Raw genomic sequence first — 17,957 nt, forward strand, 5'->3', positions numbered from 1 at the left:
TGTGCGTGTTTGCTTTGTATTAATTAATTGATCTATGGTTCGGGTGCTAGCCTGCTATGATCGGCTGTTTAACGTACAAATCAATAATTAATGAATATGTCTCACAAACTTGTGCTGTGCACGCTCAGCTGTTTTAAATATTATTTTTCCAAAGAATGAAAAAGGCAAAATTATTTATTATAAAAAATTGCGATGAAATATTTCTTAAAATCATTTTAAGGTTAGATAATTGCTAAAAACGACGGCGTTTCGACGTTAGCTAAACGTCATTGTCAAGTCAAAATATGTTTGTAAGTTGCAGTCTATAAATACTAAAAAGAACAATAGCTGATTGAAAAAGCTATAACGTAAGAAAAATTAAACAAAAAGTTTGGCAGGTGTGGAGTCCGTCTGGATATCTAAATTGGGCTTGAGATTCTTGATAAAGACTAAACAATCAAATTTACCCTGGCACTTTCTTAAAACTCTAAATTGGCTTTCTTTGTCATAAATAATATACACGAAATGTGCATAACCCAGTTCCTGTATATTTGGTGTGGTTTTTCAAACGCCGTTGTGCTATTGTCATTTTATGACACGTATTCGTTATCATATAAAATTTGAACCAGCGCCGAAAATGAATAGGTGATCATGACGCTCTTTCCACACTTCTCCGTGATCTGCTGATAAACGCCGTTTATTCCAGTCACCTATTAAATTGCTCTTAAGAAATAAGAGTATTAAATTTCCAGGCAATCAGAAAAGCGTTTTACACAAACCTATTATTAAAAAGTCTATTTTCTGGTTGACTCAACAGCTGTTTTCTAAGACTATGCCATATGAACATCGCAAAGTGTTGTCTTGAAGTTGAAATGCGTAACAGCTAATTGCCTGCGCAACTGCGAAAAAGAAATTGACTGACGCTAACACAGCAGCTACTATCCAGTCCTCAGAAACCCTAAAATCCTTCAAACACCAAATATCTAAACTGAACCTGGTCGACAAAATTCGATCAGGATGTCGATTAAATGGCTGCATTTCTTGATCACATTGTAGTTTTCATTGTCTTGGCTACATATTTCTCCCTTGAAATTTCACGAATCATCTGAGTCATTTTGTACTATTTTACCATTTTTACCATTTATGTATTTTGAGATCTATAAATATTGCATACATACATACATACATACATACATACATACATACATACATACATACATACATACATACATACATACATACATACATACATACATACATACATACAGTGTGGTCCGATAACTTCGAACCATACGAAACAGTATTGTCGCAATAAACGATGAAAACTCCTGAAGCCTGAACTTCTGTCAAGAATTATACATTGCTCTTCAATCAAACGAATTGAGCGCTCTGCGAAACACATTCTACCCAGAATACAAGTATTTACATACATACATACATACATACATACATACATACATACATACATACATACATACATACATACATACATACATACATACATACATACATACATACATACATACATACATACATACATACATACATACATACATACATACATACATAAATACATACATACATACATACATACATACATACATACATACATACATACATACATACATACATACATACATACATACATACATACATACATACTTTATTGGCTCGTCCCCACGGGGCTTTTCAGAGTCAATTTAACATTACATAACTATTTTTTTTTTTTTTTTAGTGGAGCAACTTTATCACGAGCCCCTGTCTCGAGAGACTGGGCGCCCACTCCCTATGCCCCCGACTTTAAATAAATATTGTATTTTATTGCATTGTATTGTATTGTATTGTATCGTATCGTATCGTATCGTATCGTATCGTATCGTATCGTATCGTATAGTATCGTATTGTATTGTATTGTATTGTCCTGGGTAACTGTCTCACTTACAACAAATTGACGTCAAATTGTTGGAAATAGTGTATATGATATTATAACGTAATTTTTAAATGTGTTAAAATTTGTGTAGAATATTTGGGAGTTCAAAGAGTCATTAAATTCAGTAAATTTAATCATGAATGGCGGAGCGGAGAAAACGCAAAAGCAAACATAAGCAACAAATGTTAGGCTCGATTACCAGCCGCTGTTCGGGAAAATGAGCCCGAGCCTAACATTTTTTTCACTTTCACATTTTGTCCGCTCCGCCATTTTTGATTCCATGGCGTCTTACGCTTGCCTAATTAATCTACAAAAATGAACTTCTGGGCCCAGTTGCTTGAAGCATGGTTAGCGCTAACCCGGGTTAAATGCCATGACAACCTATAGGTTTTAATACCTCTTAACCAATGGTTAGCGCTAACCATGCTTCGAGCAACTCAGCCCTGCTTCTTAAAAAAAGCGGCAACAATTTGGCGACATAAAATCCAAAATGGTGGTGTGCGTATAATTTAAACGCAAGATAGCCTCTGTCCACTTTTTATGCTTTACGGTATAAATTTGTTTTTAAGAGTGGAGGTGACCCGACTGCGACAACATCGCCGAACACTGACACCGAAAATTTGAGAAATTAATTAAGTAATATCGTAACAGCGGCCCATTACCAGTGCTATACATCTTTGTACATTTCCTTTCCATCTTCTGCAAGAAAATGAAATGACCAAAATCTATGTATTACAGAGAATGTATAAGCATACTGAGACGGTGACTGATATTAGGGGCGCATTCGATGGACCCTATTCCGGAAAAGGGATACATGCAGTGGAGTTACTAGAGTACAAAATAGCTTTTAAATTATTATATGTCGGCGAAAGTTTGTAGAAACGTCGTCCCAAATTTACTTAAAAAGAAAAATCTAACAACTATTCCCATTGTATCAGTTCAGGAATACAGTAAATTGAACGCAACCTAGGCTTAAAACATACAAACACGGAGAAACTCAGGCCAAGTGCATTTAGTGTGGTTTCGAGGTGTTTGGAATATTTCTTTTCCCATTAGCCCATTGGTAGACATAAATAACAATGCAACTGTAATAATCCAGTCGGGTTGAATGTACCCACAAAGAAAGGACGCCTCAAAAATAACTTTACTCCACACGCGTTTATTTCCCATAATAAACTGAACGTAATGGTTAATCCCTATTTGTCTTTTTTTTTTTTTTTTGGTTATAGATTTTTGTTGAACAACAGAATAGGGGCCATATCAGGATGGGATGGACTCCCGATTTTTTTTTTCTTCAAAAAAGGCGATTTAAAGCTAAGGATGCTTCTTTTCCTGGCCGAAATATCCCGATGGATATGTATGCAGACCGACTGGCAAAGATCTCATTTAAAACCAGTTAACTAACATCCCCTTCTAAGTAATTCAACTTTTTTGGGCGCACCAGAACAAACGAGAAAAGCAAAGGAAGGACAAACCTTGTTTTGTTTTGTTTTGTTTTTTTGTTTTTTCTTATTGCTTATCTCTCTATCTATTTCTTGTGCAGTATATTTTAGCCCTTTAGTTCACCTGAAAATTTTCCCACCAAAGCGCCGATGAGTATGAAAATTTTGAATGAAAAGTGATAAATTGGAAGAACAAGATTTCCTGAAATTTTGAAGGGATAAACTGTAAGTTAATGGGTTTTTAACGCCAGCCCAGATTATCCGACTATTTTGCTAATATCAGTAAGGCTGTTTCCATACCACCGATACCACTTTCAATTCAAAAACACCAGTACAAGTTCAGACTGCTACTCTTTTGTGTCTACGTATTCTTTTACAAGAAATTGGCCTAAAATTTCACATTACAACAAGTCATATCTCCGTCCGGTGCTAACTCACAGAGGTAGCTGTACATTATCTAGATTCCCAATACCACAGAGAGACCCATACCATTTCGTTACAGAATGAATCTTGTACTGCCTTGAAAACAATTTATGTATTATACTAATTGTGCAACAAGGTTCTCACATCGCACGGAGTTGAAGTCGTACTGAAGACACACTAAGAAACAAGTCAAGTTAACTGAAGAGTATATTTTATTTATAATAAACGAGCTTACATTAAACTGTGAAAGACAAGAATCCCGAATCAAAAACACACGTACATTTTATCCCGAGCACCTGCATTACAGCATTTTTATACAGTTAATTACACCGGTTTCCTTTATAATATCAGGTTGTATTAAGAGAGGATAATGCAAGGAATGACGCCAGAACACACACTGTTCCCCCCTTGAAACTACCCTTCGCACACAGACACACTCGGCCTCGTTTCCAGGCCTTTTTGCCCTTATCGAACAATTCGAGCTTCATGTTGTGTGTTCCTGATCAGCTCAACGAGTGACGTGACATTCGAACGCCCGTTAAGGGTAGATAGAGTCGACGAGGCTGACACACATACGACTTCAAACATCTTTGAAGTCTGAAAGACGTTAACACCGGAAAAGAAAACTTTATGGTACGCTACAAGAACTCATATTGCATTGGTTTTTTGACCATGCAGTAATAAAGGACTTCCTCATTTTTCGAATGATGACCAAAAAAGTAAAACCTTGCAGTTCTGTTTTAAACGGGACTTCAGTATGGTATTGAGCGAGTACTTTTTGGCCAATTTAGAGTTGCAAAATGGGAATTTGAATAACAAGTGTCTGGAAATGAATATATAATTTTCTCCTTGCTCCCTAAGCTATAGATTACAATGGCTTCTGTAAAAGGAGGAAAATATTGGAGAGAAAGACGGGATAAAAGGAACGCAAATAAAAATGGCGCATGATGTTTTCCTTGGTCCTTATTTACCTCTCCGTCTCCGCTCGAAAGCGGACTTGTATTTTATTGATGTTCATATACGTTATACGTTAAAGAAGATGGTTTTAGAGTTCTTGGTTTGCTCATTTAATGCACTATGAGACTAAACAGCATGAAATAAAAAAACAACGCTGGGCCACTGATGTAAAGTAAAAACGTAGACTAATACACACTTGATCCACCGTACGGAAAAAAGATGGCGGTGGTACATCTTACCACAGTATCTTACGAACCTAACACAGCACATAGAAAGCCTTTTGTTTCTTTGCTAAATTTGTCCCTGTACTAACAACATATGTATGGTTGGTTTGAAGTTTTTAGAACTCCCCTGTGTGTTTTATGAGCGTTTTTCGGGTTTTTTCGCTTAGAATTATAGGTAAATGTAGCAGTCGCCATCTTTCTCGGTACTGTGGATTTGCAGATCAGAGGGTCTGAAATACGCTTCAGTTTGTGTAGTTGGGTTAGTCGGTCAAGTTAGTGAAGTCGGTCCAGTCGGTGGTGCCTACTAATCAGCGATATTTTTGCGCGATTTAAACTATGGGGAGAAAGCAGAACTCAGGAGGTGTTCTTGGTATCCAAAAAGAAAGTTGGGGGTAACCATGCATTTTTCTTAGATAATTAAGCTTCAATTTGGAAAAAAGCCATATATTGCTTTGTATTTTACTGGTTTTTAGACTACGTAATTGTTGCTTAATTATCTCTAAAAAAAAATGCGTGTTTACCCCCAATTTTCTTTTTTGGATTTCCATAGCCGTTGCCAAGATCTGCTTTTTCCGTATAGTCATAAACCACACAAAAATACTTTGGTATTAGTAGGCACCGTCCTTAAGCTAGTGTAGTCGGTCAAGTCGGTTCAGTTCTTATAGTAATTTGGTTAAGTTAGTCAGGGCTTTGTTTGCGTAGTCGGTTAATTATACGGTTAGTGTAATCGGTTTCGTTGAGTAAGTTGATGTCCTATTTGATTTGCATAGCTTGGCTGATTGCACTCAGGTGCATTGTTCTAACAGCTTCCAGTTCTTTTCGAATGCACTCCATGTTCCGAACTCGTATATTGTATTCCGCCTACCCCAGTACAGCCCTCTCCACTAGCTCCATTTTCTCCACCCACAGAAAATGCCTGCACGCAACTCCAGAGCAGTCAGACGAAAAGACAGGCGTAAACACGATCCAGTGCCCTGGACGTAAGACAGCGTCAAAAGAAGGCCAATTCGTATTAATGTGCCATCTCCGTAGACACCAGCTCGGATAATGTAGGCCGAAACATATGCTTTAATGCTTCCCTTGACCAAAGGGTTCGATCTGATAAAACCGGAAACGAAATTAAGGTCATCAGCAGGGGGGGCCAGCAGCGAGGCCTGGAACCGAGTTTGTATGATCGCCCCAGTTAAAAAATTTGGCCGAGCGAGACTAAGTACTGATTTTTTGATAAACAAACATGGCGGCGATTTTATGTGAAAGCGCGTCTGTGCGGATTCGCAAACAATTTGGCTATTCGACGTCCAAACAAAACAGGAAGGTTTCGGTCGCTCTTTTACCTGAAGTTTGGTCATCAAGAGGGATCACGGATGCAAATTCTGCAGCGAAAAACGAAAATACTGCAAGCGACGACTAGCTGACCCCGGAGAGGATCAGTACAGTCAACTCTCTCAAAGCGACCACTTCGTAAACAACCGTTTTGTTTCTCAGTTAAATACTGTTTCAAGAGCTCTCTCGTAAGCGACCACCACTCAAATTTCTAAGGGACTGCGACCACTTTTTAGGCCAGAAATTTGACATATTATTATTCTTTTGTTTTCTGTTTCCGGTAAGCGACCACCCAACATATTCGCGTATGATTTGAGTAAATAATTTCTCAGACTGACAGTTTACAGACAGAGAAGATTACTATAATTAGATCTGTAGGTAAATGGGAATTGTTTCAGTGAACTGTTCCAAAATGTTACACAAAATTTCGTCAGAAGAATGAATAGATGTGAAAAAATCAAATAAATTAGTTTTTATTTGCCTAACTTTAGCTGCTTGGGTAATTTTTTAGGTAATTAATTTATCAGTCCAGCATTAGGCTTATTTTGTTGATCTTTCCCGTAAGCGACCACTTTTTTTATTTGTCGTGCACCAAGGGTTGTCGCTTATGAGAGAGTTGGCTGTTTCTAGATCTGACACAGTTCACAGGGCTAGACCTGCTCCTGTAGAAATTGACTCTCGCGAGAGGTAGTAAGCCTCCCTCCATTCCACTTTATCGCTATCTTCCGGCTATTTTTTCATTTATGTACACTTTTGTACACTGTAGAATTTCCTCCCTTTACAGCAACTGCCCACTGAGAGTCAACAAACTGTGGATGTTCTGGTGATCTAATTTTTTGTTTCGCTTTAATTAGTTAAAATGTTACTATCATACCTCAACAACAGATTTTTCTTTTCCAATCTCTTCTAAACGGTGAAAAGTTGAGAGGTGATGAAAGCAGCACTTTGCTCTTCAACTTTGCCAAGTGAGCCACAAAATTAATATTGACTTTTGAATTCAGTATGTATGCTTGGTAATAAATCTCATTATTTTAAAGGAAGAGGTGAAGTAACCTTTAATTATTTTAGATTTTGTCTATCATACCTCTGGTGTGAGAACTGAAACATAAAAGAGGCAGGGTGCTAAACAGCAATACTTCAGCCAGTCAAGTGTGTGAAAATGTGTAGTAATTGTATAATTTACAATATGCTAATTACACTTGACTATATTACAAAATATGGACCAATTAAACAATATTGCAAAATGTTGCAGTTCTGATGTAAATTGTCATATACTGATGACATTATCATACTGCAAAGTAATGTGGTCAGCTGGGATAATCCTCGAGTGTTTAGAAACACTTCAGTAATCAAGGGGCGATAATTTAGATTGTCTTCTTCGAAATGGCTGTTGCATACATAGAGAAACCATGGTTGACTGAGTTTGCCATCCCAGGATCTATTTAGTACTGTATCTCCCTTGCAGTTGGGTTTTGGGTGCATTCCCAGTAACCCCATTTTGACATCCACCAATGGGGGAAAACCACCATACCCATAGAGGTGGTCATGGACATCTGTAAGGGTGACAGGTGAGACAATAATATTTACATGTACCTTCCAAGGTTTTTTGCACATGCATGTGGTTTCTGCAGGATCTCAGTGTATCAGTACATTGTTCACCCAGTGCTACTGAACTCGACTTCCCAATTTTTTGCACAAGAGAATGAGGACTTGAATGTCTCTTCACGCAAGAGACAAACACCCTTGCAACCGCTCATATAAACCTGGTAGCTCTATTCACAATAATGTTAAGCAATCTACTTCTGAGATCTTTATAAGCTATCCTTTCCAGTTGCAACGTTTTCTTATCTAAAAATTTCTTAAGGACTAAAGCCGTTTTCCTTGTGTATGCATTTAAACCATTTGTGCATTAAAATTAACCTTTCAGGAATAACTGTCGTCACGCGTCGAACAGAGGGAGAATTCCATAAAATAAACATGCTGTTTCATTCGTAACTACGCTTTCAACAGTTAATACGCATAAAATGTGGGACAAATACTTTTAATAAGCTTACACTAAAGTTCCAAGCCGATCTTGAGAAACAAGCTTACATTCTGGGCTTTCGCGATGACAGTCGTGAAACACTGTGTGGTTTCTAGTTTCTTCAGAACTGAACAAGAATCGAAATTGAAATCTACTATTTTGTCGACGTACAATATCTTCCTGAGACGACGAAAACCATAATCGTTTGCTACGTTACAAATCATATTCTTCACCACATACACTCGCTGGTATTAAATCTCAGCTCAGCTGAGAACATGTCGCTCGCAATTTCAATGTTGACGGCTCTACTAACCTAAAACAAAGTATGAAGTGGCATCTCATTCCAGCGGTCTTGATTGATCGTAGTGTTCAACTTCGTACTACCGCAAAAAAACATGCTAACAGTAAATAATCAATAACTAAATACGACCGCGTGTTCCACCGTCGAGTCGCTACGGACAAATTCGCATAAATCTTTTGCATTTGGCGCATGCTCATTACGGTTTACGAATGATTGACAGATTTCTTTACTGGGGCGATCATCTATTTCGGAAAAGCGGCAAGATCAAAGGTAGCTGCCAGCCCCCCCTGGTCATCAGGCTACATTCAAGTAAATTCATTTATAAGTTCTGTTCGGCAACACTGTCAATAATGGGTAATCAGGAGACTATGGTAAAAAGAAAGGTCTGTACAATGCCAGATTTTCACTAGGATATAAGCGTAAACATATGCTCTATGCCATCTCCCTTCGATGGTGGACGAAACGGTTGACTGCCTTGTGCTTGTGTTCATTATTATGCACAGGCGGCCCAAGCTCATGTTACGAAATAAACGTGACTGGTAGCGATCAGTACCTGGTAGCGATCAGTATCCACTAGGAGTGGATGTCAACAGAAACGATAACTCCCCCAAATCGCTTCCAATCGACTTTAAAAACAGACAAGCAACAAAGAATACAACAAGGAGTCAAGGTAAGTCAATTTTATTGAGAAATCGTTCAAATTTCTACGGTTTTAAACAAAGCCGTTGGTTTCCCATACAAACTTATATAAATTCAAATGTAACACAATACGCCCGGTACTGATCGCTACCAGTCACGTTTATTTCGTAACATGAGCTTGGGCCGCCTGTGTCTTATGTCGTCCCCGTTCTCATTATTAGTGAAAACTAAGCACAACGCTTACGCTTGCTTCAGTTTAGTATTCTTGAGAAAATCAACCTTAGAAAGTTTTACGTCAAAACTGTTTTCCATATCAGGAACTTTACAATTGCAGGTATTGAAAAAAACAATATTAAAAATAGTGAAAGGTCAACAGCTTTTTTCAAGACTTTCTTACAGCGTGAATCAAAAGTTAAATAAACTGAGGAATGTTTTAGGTAACATGGACTGACATTTCCACGCCCACCAAGAAAGTTGTGGCTTTACGGATCAAGATCAAGTGGTTTAATTTGTATCTTTTGCTGAATGCATGGCTTATCCTTCCACATTGCACTAGATCCGTTTAGGACTTGGCGACGCACTTTGCACGGATAGGACTTATCTTCGGTTTTATCTGCTATATGGCCTGTATTTAAAGCAAAATACAGTTTTGAATCCCTGCTTCCCCCAAACGGTGAAAGTGGATGTTTGGTTTTATTTGATAGCAAATTTACAAGTACAAGCCGTTTCGGCGTACAACTTGCCAAGGCAAAAAACTGGTTAATTTTGGTCAGCGCTTCTTGATCCATAAACTGGATTAATGTTACAATGTGGTATGTTTGCCAACTTTGTTTTGGTCCAGAATGTTTAGAACCTCGCGTTTAAATAATGATACGATCGATGGTTTTCAGTTGTTGAATAAATTTACTGCAACTTCGTAGTTAAACATCTTGCCAGCCTGGGTTGTCGGACAAAATAATTTAACCACGATTTCATCATTGCCGTGACATCTTGCCTCAAATTGCCTATTTGGTTAATCTGTGCTCGTTGCTAAATATTTCGTATGCTGTACTGAGGAAGTTGTCAACAGCAGCTCAATTAAAAGTATTACCTGTATGGCTAACTTGAGAGGGCTGAGTGAATTCCCCTCGGGTGGGAAGGTCAGCTTGTACTCGCCCGAACATTTTAGGTTAAAATCCACTCCAACTCGTAATAATTACACAGGGATAGAAACAGACTAAAAAAAAGAGGGAACAATTGGCGGTTAGTTGAATTGTGGTTACATTGATTACCCAATCACCAAAATGCACCCTCCCAGATTACTTGGACTAAGGAAACTCAGTAGTCTGTGATCGTCTAACAAACAACAACAACAACAATGTTTATTCGTGCCCAGAAATTATACGGTGTTACATTAATACAAGAAAGAAAAATTACTAAAGAAGAGGGCACAGCCACTTAGAAATGAGACGGATGTGAAAACCCAAGCATTAGCAAAGGACTTTTCTACTATTTAAAACTTTAAAGAGTGACCTTTTTTTATTAGTTGCAAGCAATAGTTTTGAGCCTTCACCCAGCTTCAAAGGCTGCAACTCTTTCGTTACCAGATCACAACATCCTTGCAATGGCTATCTTACTGTTTATACCACTCGTTGATCATGAGTCTGGTACGCAGTGGATGTTTATTATGCATGGATACGCTTTAAAACTGTGAAGTGCCTAGGTTATTGTCCTTTGAAATTGTCTGCGTTCTAGTGTAGATTAAATCTGCAAAACAGATTGTATCTGAAGGGTTGTCATGCCCGTTTAACTCAGAAAGGAAGATCCATCAGGGAATAAACAATGGGTGAGAAATGGAATTTAATTTTCCTTTCTCCACCCGATTAACTTTAAATCTAAGCGACTTACTACTGTCTTTTTCCACTGGTATCCTGTGCGGGTTTCTTTTTCCTTTCTTTGCCTCCAACAGAAATCTTGACTTTCACTTGTATCTCCAAACCGTTTCTGTTTTTCACTGAAATAATCAATTCCGGTTCCCTTTACCGTGATTCCGACAACTTTTTTCTCAAACAGCTTTATTGGAAATTCGGTGCTAAGATAAGTAGGCCCGGCCTTCTTCCAAGTTTAAGTGACCACTTTATTTTGAGTTACCCACCGAAATCGCCGTTTCGGAGGAGTGACGGAAGAGTTGGTCATGTTGTACCGTTGACTTTGTTGTCGGTCTGTTTCCGCCATGTTTCTGTCAACGGTTTCCCTATGATTTTTTAAGCATCTTTAGGGAGAACATATATAATGTTTGTTTGTCCCATGAACCTAGTTTAATGGCCTTAGCTCACACGAGTCTCCTGTAGCTTAGTGGTGAGCATCCGAACTAGTAATCAGAAGGTCTTAGGTTCGATTCCTGATAGAAGCACTCGGATTTTTTTCCGGGTATGCCTGTGTCATTTACTGATTAATACATCATTCTCATTTATTCACCAGGCTTAAAAAATTCCATCACATTATTTCCATTGCGCATATGCCACACATGATACTCAAGTCCTAGCAGTATGCAGGATATTAGTCTCCGATGAACCTAGTTTAATGGCCTTATAAGCGAGTGAGTCTCCTGTAGCTCAGTGGTAGAGCATCCGAACTAGGAATCGGAAGGACTTTGGTTCGACTCCTGATAGGAGCACTCGGATTTTTTTTCGGGTATACCTATGTCATTTACTGACTAATACATCATTCTCATATATAATGTTGTAGTAAAAAAAATATAGAATACGTAGACCTTCAAACTGAGGTATGTTCGTCACTAGATCCCATGATCAGTCAGTGTATGTTTCTCTACCCATTTCATCTGGTTGAATAATTATGTCAAAATACTTCATTTGGTGCAACAGAGGCAGCTATATATGATCAGGGCCACCCCAGTGAGCAAATTCAACAGACCTGTTTTCACAATTCGCCTGGAGTCTAAGACATTATAAAACGACTCAAGTACTTTGTGATTCATCTTTCTTCAAAGGCAATCACTCTAGCTAGTATGCGGAAAAAAGGACCTCAGAATGACGCAGGTTTATTTGCGAACTTTGAACTTAAATGAATAAACTACTATGCGTATTTACTTTATCATATAGCTTCATTACGCACATTCGTTAGCTGGTCCAAACAATGGTCACAAAAATGGAATCAGAACAAGTAAAACATAGGTTGGGTCAGTACCAAGCTCTATTTCTTTTGGAACTTCCAAAGTCTGTCCTATCTTATCAGGGATATTTTTGTTTAACTGAGTTACAGGCTTAAGCTTTCCCTTACCTGTTCTGGTTTAGCAGTTTAAATTTGACGCATTTTCTTAAATCCGATATAAGAAAATAGTTCTAAACGAACAGTAACTGAAAAAGTGAGATTAATTAGGATTCACCAAATGGTCGCATTATCGAGAACAACGGAAATGAGAACAGTCGAGCTTCGACAGACCGTAAAGAAACAGGGCTATGAAAAAATAGAGAAAGAAACGAATAAATAGATATAAAAACGAAAAAAGGACGCTTATTACATAAATAAATTTTAATAACGAACTTTATTTACACCAATGTAGGCGTGAAGAGCAAAATCTAAGGGGCGTACCCCTGAATCCTAAGATATTTTTCACCTTTAACTTATAACAATTATTACGTTCTTGTGGTTTCATGCAATCAACAAAATGCCATCAAAGGTTTGTTACCTAATGTCGTTATTAATATCTCAGATAGTTTGGGGGATTTTTGGAGAGTTTACATAGAAAAAGAATAGGTGGGGAGAAGTAGTAATGTTTAGGAAAATGGAGAAGTAATAAATGGCGAATGATAAATCAAGATGGTTAAATAAATTCTCCTGTCCTGTGCTGTTAGAAATATATAAATGTGGAGAGGGGAGAATATAACGTTGATACTAATTAGGACTTTACAGGTTGAAACTTTTTTCTCTAAATTAGTGATAATATACTCAGGGATGTGACGTTTGGTTCGTTTGGGTTTCGTTGTTTTTCTTTTTTTTTTTTTTTATCTTACTTCGTGACTAAGAAGCGCATCATTAAACATTTTGATCAAAAACACATTTTCTGAAAGCGGATAATTTTTTCTTAACCTTGGCTAAACGCACGTAAAAAAAAGGAATGCTCAGGCTCCTGAAAATAACCCAATTAGTGCTCTCCCGGCTATTGTGAACCGAAAAGGTGTCGTAACAAAGGCCCCGTTCTCACTAAGCATCGATGCGATAAAGAGCGCTTTTTTGTAATTAAACATGCGCTAATACGGTGGTTGAACATATTGCTATGTTTTTTAACCTTATGTATTTATTTCTTTGTTAATATGGGGCAGATAAATGTCGGATGGCCCGGCTTAATCTTCTAGAATGGCGCAAACGCATCTTTCTATATCCGTTTATGGCTTAAAGCCGTCTTTTATGGCTTAAAGCCGTTTTGGTCTGAACAGAATGGTTAAGATTTTGACTCTTTTCTCAAAGGTTCCGGCCTCCAAAATTGTGAGCCAGAAATTATTCCTTATTTTAAGAAACACAAAAGATCACATAACAACTCGGCTTTTAAATTTGCGTTGTTTCAAAACAAAGAAATCAATGAAACGATTAAATCTTGAGCTGTGACGTCTCGTTGACTTCACTTCACTTTCACTTTATTATTATTAACAACTGTCATTTACATAAGATCCATTTCCGCCCGCAAATACTTGTGCCAGTCTGTACAGCAGAAATTTCTGTAACGCACCATCGTCCCTCATCCTGAGTGCAGTTTTTTTATCAGTGTAGTCGTTCCGGATAATAAACGTTTTCTGGTTTAATATATCACCCTCTAATATGATGTGGGTGATTTTATTTGTAAAATGTTCACTTCAACATGACGAAGGTTTTGCCCAATAGCCTTTGCGTCTTAATGTCACGCTTGAAGACTTTATACACGTAATCAAATTAAAAACACGTTACAGAGCACTACAAGAAAGTAAAGTTCATCTGACTGTATTTGAAAGGTCATTGATGTCATCCACAGACTCAAAAACGTTACCCTAACTCTAACACTAAACCCTAATAAACCAAAGTTATTACAAGTCATACAGTATAGTCAAACAGCAAATGATCGTGAAAGTGCGGCTAAGCATAGCTTTCACTTGAATGCAAATATCCAAAGACTCCATTGTTCAAACCATATCAATTGATTCAAGGTGTACCTCTTGGAATTCAAGGTTTATTTGGTAATATATACGTGTTTGAAGCAATTAAATCAGTTTCTTTTCGTACGGCGACACCTAAAGACAACTTTAATGCTAAATATATAGTGATGTTTCTTGTGTTCCCGCTCGTTTCCGGATCTTAATTAGTGATATTTGCGTAAGCTAACACAGTTTAATTTATTCGTTCATATTCTTCAGCTGAAGATTTTACTGTCACAAAGTTTCATGGAAAGGAATCTTAGTTATTTTTCGAATTTGCAGGTCGTCGTTGGCTTTTTGAAAAATGCAAATTGCTCTTTAAAAAATTGCACTCTAAACGGAACTCTTTTTTTCTCTCCAAAATCAAAAGAAATTAGATTTCCAATGCCACAAAATGTTTAGGCGACATTTTGTGAAAGAAAATTCCAGTTTTACATCACAATTTCATGCTAAGTCTCCGACTTTCTGACGGGTGGCTAAGGCTTTCCGAACAGATGGTTCGCCGAAACGAATCCTTACGTGTCTCTGTTTGAGGACTGTAGCTAGCCACCTCGATATCCGATGTCCTTTTTCCTACCTACTTATTCATTGTTTCTGTTCAACAAACAGTTGCTAATTACACCTTCCTGTCTCCGCTAAGTCTCGTTTCCTTACAACTTCCCGCGTTACTTTCCGTCGACGAAAACGGTAAATGTATTCTGAACGGAAACTTGGCTTGCTAAAGTGAGTGACCCAGCATCTTTTTTTTTCCTTAAAAAAAATTCCGCATCGTCTGCATCAGCCAAGACGGAAATCATTCCATTTGTTCTCTGTCTCAAGTCTCGAAAAATTTTCAAATTCAGTTTTCAAAACACAATTTACAAGTAATAAGGTTCACAGGAAAGTAATATTTTATCGCTGCATTTGTCCATGAAAAGAAATAAATTCCGTTTGGTTCGTTTATCGGACTGACTGAATTATGCTATACGGACGCTCAGGAGTGAATTAAGTTATTCGATAAACGACTGTTTTTCTGAAGCGAAGTCTTGCCTATAATTTACAATTAAGGAAAACGTTTTGGAAAATGGTATTATATTCCAACTAAAGTTTTTATAGCGCGCTGGCATTTGAATTGCCAACCGGCTTAATATTGACCGATAATTTTTTGGAAAAGAGTCATAATCACAAGACCTTCATTGAACTATAGCTTGTTTACAATGTCCACTAGCTCTGCGTAAATGCCGACTTCGGTCGTCTCACACTAGTTCAATAACAAAAGCCGAGTTACGATTTCCTCCACAAAACCAGTCAAAAGTTAAGATTAACTCAGTTATACAACTTAATAAACAGCACAACGGAAAAAACCGTGATGCCGAGCGATCACAATAGCTTGATCATTCAAATGGTTACACTTTAGGATTTTATCCAGAGACTCAAAAGTACCACAACCTTTAACAGTGCATGGAATACTATATAAACAGCCATAAAGAAACTAAGTGTTAAAAGAAGTGCAAACGTTTTAGGCTTTACTTTGCCCTTCAGTCTTCGGTGGATTTCTGTTTCTTATACCATTTCGTTACAGAATGAACCTTGTACTGCCGCAAAAACGGTTTATGTAATACTGACTGTGAAATAAGGTCGCTCACATTGCACGGAATTGAAGTCGTTTCGAAGAAACACAGACAGTCAAGTCAGGTTAATTTCAGAGTAGATTTATTTATTCTAAACGAGCTTACAGAAAGCTGTGAAAGACAAGCGCCCCAAAGCAAACACACACGTACATTCAATCCTGGGCACCTACATTACAGCGTTTTTATGCGTTAAAATACACTGGTTTTCTTTATTATGTTACGTTGGATGCAAGGAATGACGCAAACACACACTGTTCCCCCCTTGAAACTACCCTTTACACACTGACACACTTAGCCTCCTTTCCAGGCCTTTTCCCCCCTATCAAACGATTAGAGCTTCATGCCGGAGGATTCGCGTGTGTTCCTGATCCGGTTCAACGAGTGACGTGCCACTCGAAAGCGCGTGAAGGGTGAATGGAGACGAGGCCAACACACATACGACGGCAAACATCTTAAGAGTCTGAAAGACGTTTATACCAAGAAAAAAAAACTCATATTGAATTAGTTTTCTGACGACGTAGCAATAAAGGATATGGCACTGCAAACTAAATAGCTTCGGTTCTGTATTAAACGGGATTTTTATGGTATTGAGCGAATAATTTTAGCCAATTTAGAGCAGTTGCAAAATGGGAATTTGAATAACAACTGGCTGGAAATGGAAGATATATTTTCTCCTTCTCTCTAAGCTATAGATTACAATGGCTTCTGCAAAAGGAGGGACATATCGTAAACGGAGAGAAAAACGGGATAAAAAGGAAGGCAAAAAAATGGCGCATGGATGTTTTTTCTCGCTTCTTATTCTTCTCTCCCAATCTCCGCTCGGGTACGAGAGATGTCAGAGAGGCCTCTGCTGCTTATAGAGATGTAAGGACCACACAACAAACGGGAGCGATTTGTGTCACAAAAAATATGACAATTCAAAAGGTGTACGGGTAATGCGGGTAATGGAACAGCTGAAAATGTATTTCAATTAATTTTTGCCCATTATTGCAGTTGCCAAGACTCCTGCGTTTGCTTAATACTATTGATAAATATACTTTATGTGCAAATGAAATTTATTTTCATATGCTCCATTTGGTGTTGTCTCTTTCAGATCCCTCCCATCTCATAGCAGCAAATTTCACTGCCATGTACATACCAGACTTTTCAAACATGATTCATGCGTATACGTATACGGTTCGAGCAAGATCAGACAAGTGAAAGACGGCTACGCGGTGGAAAATGATTGATAATCTTGATTGCCGTTTGTACGTGTGACAGTTCCGCAAATTTAGAGTGGACTCTTGTAGAAGCGCCAGTTCCACTTGAAGGAAGACAGGTAAAAAGCTTGGGTGATGGGATAACCCATATATTAAGTAAAATAGTTACGTTGCTTCGTTCAAGATCAAAATAAAAAACAGCCCAGAAATTTTCCAAAGTAATTTATAAGACTCAGTGTAACCATATTTACCCTGATGAATGAAAACTCTAGTATAATTTGCCACGGAAAATTCCATTCCATGGAATAAGTACGGTTACACATACCACCGGTAAGTTACCGGTGGTTTGTGTCACCGTACTTAGAATGAACATCCAAAAAGAAAAATATCTGGAAATTCCTTGGACCTTTTGGGGAGTAACAAGCGAATCAAAGCCGACAAGTCATTTATGGAAATACTCAGCTCTGCACTGGCACTGCAGTGAAATATGTATGGCTGTTACTCTCTAATCTCAGCAGACAATATCTAAGTCAGGATGACCAACGAATCATGGCTGGTGAATCATGTTTGAAGAGGTCCACACAGTGCAGTGAACTTCCGCTGTCAGACCGTGTAAAAATAGAGTAAAAAAATTAAAATCAGTTTATTAATGGATAAACTAAACGTTCAATTCCTTACTCCAGCTTACAAAAGTCTAAATATTGTAGTCTTTTATTAGAAGACACAATCACACTTGCCAAAT

At 37.9% G+C, this 17,957-nt stretch overlaps 1 non-coding gene across 1 annotated transcript; it reads left to right on the top strand.

Annotated features, from left to right (window-relative positions):
• The first annotated feature begins 11,824 nt into the window (after positions 1-11,824).
• Trnap-agg (transfer RNA proline (anticodon AGG)) lies at positions 11,825-11,897 on the top strand. The gene has a single exon. It is a non-coding gene; the product is annotated as a tRNA-Pro (tRNA).
• Positions 11,898-17,957: the final 6,060 nt, after the last annotated feature.

This window comes from Pavona decussata, unplaced genomic scaffold (genome assembly GCF_977016875.1).
Source record: "Pavona decussata unplaced genomic scaffold, jaPavDecu1.1 SCAFFOLD_50, whole genome shotgun sequence".
Taxonomy (NCBI): Eukaryota; Metazoa; Cnidaria; class Anthozoa; order Scleractinia; family Agariciidae; genus Pavona; species Pavona decussata.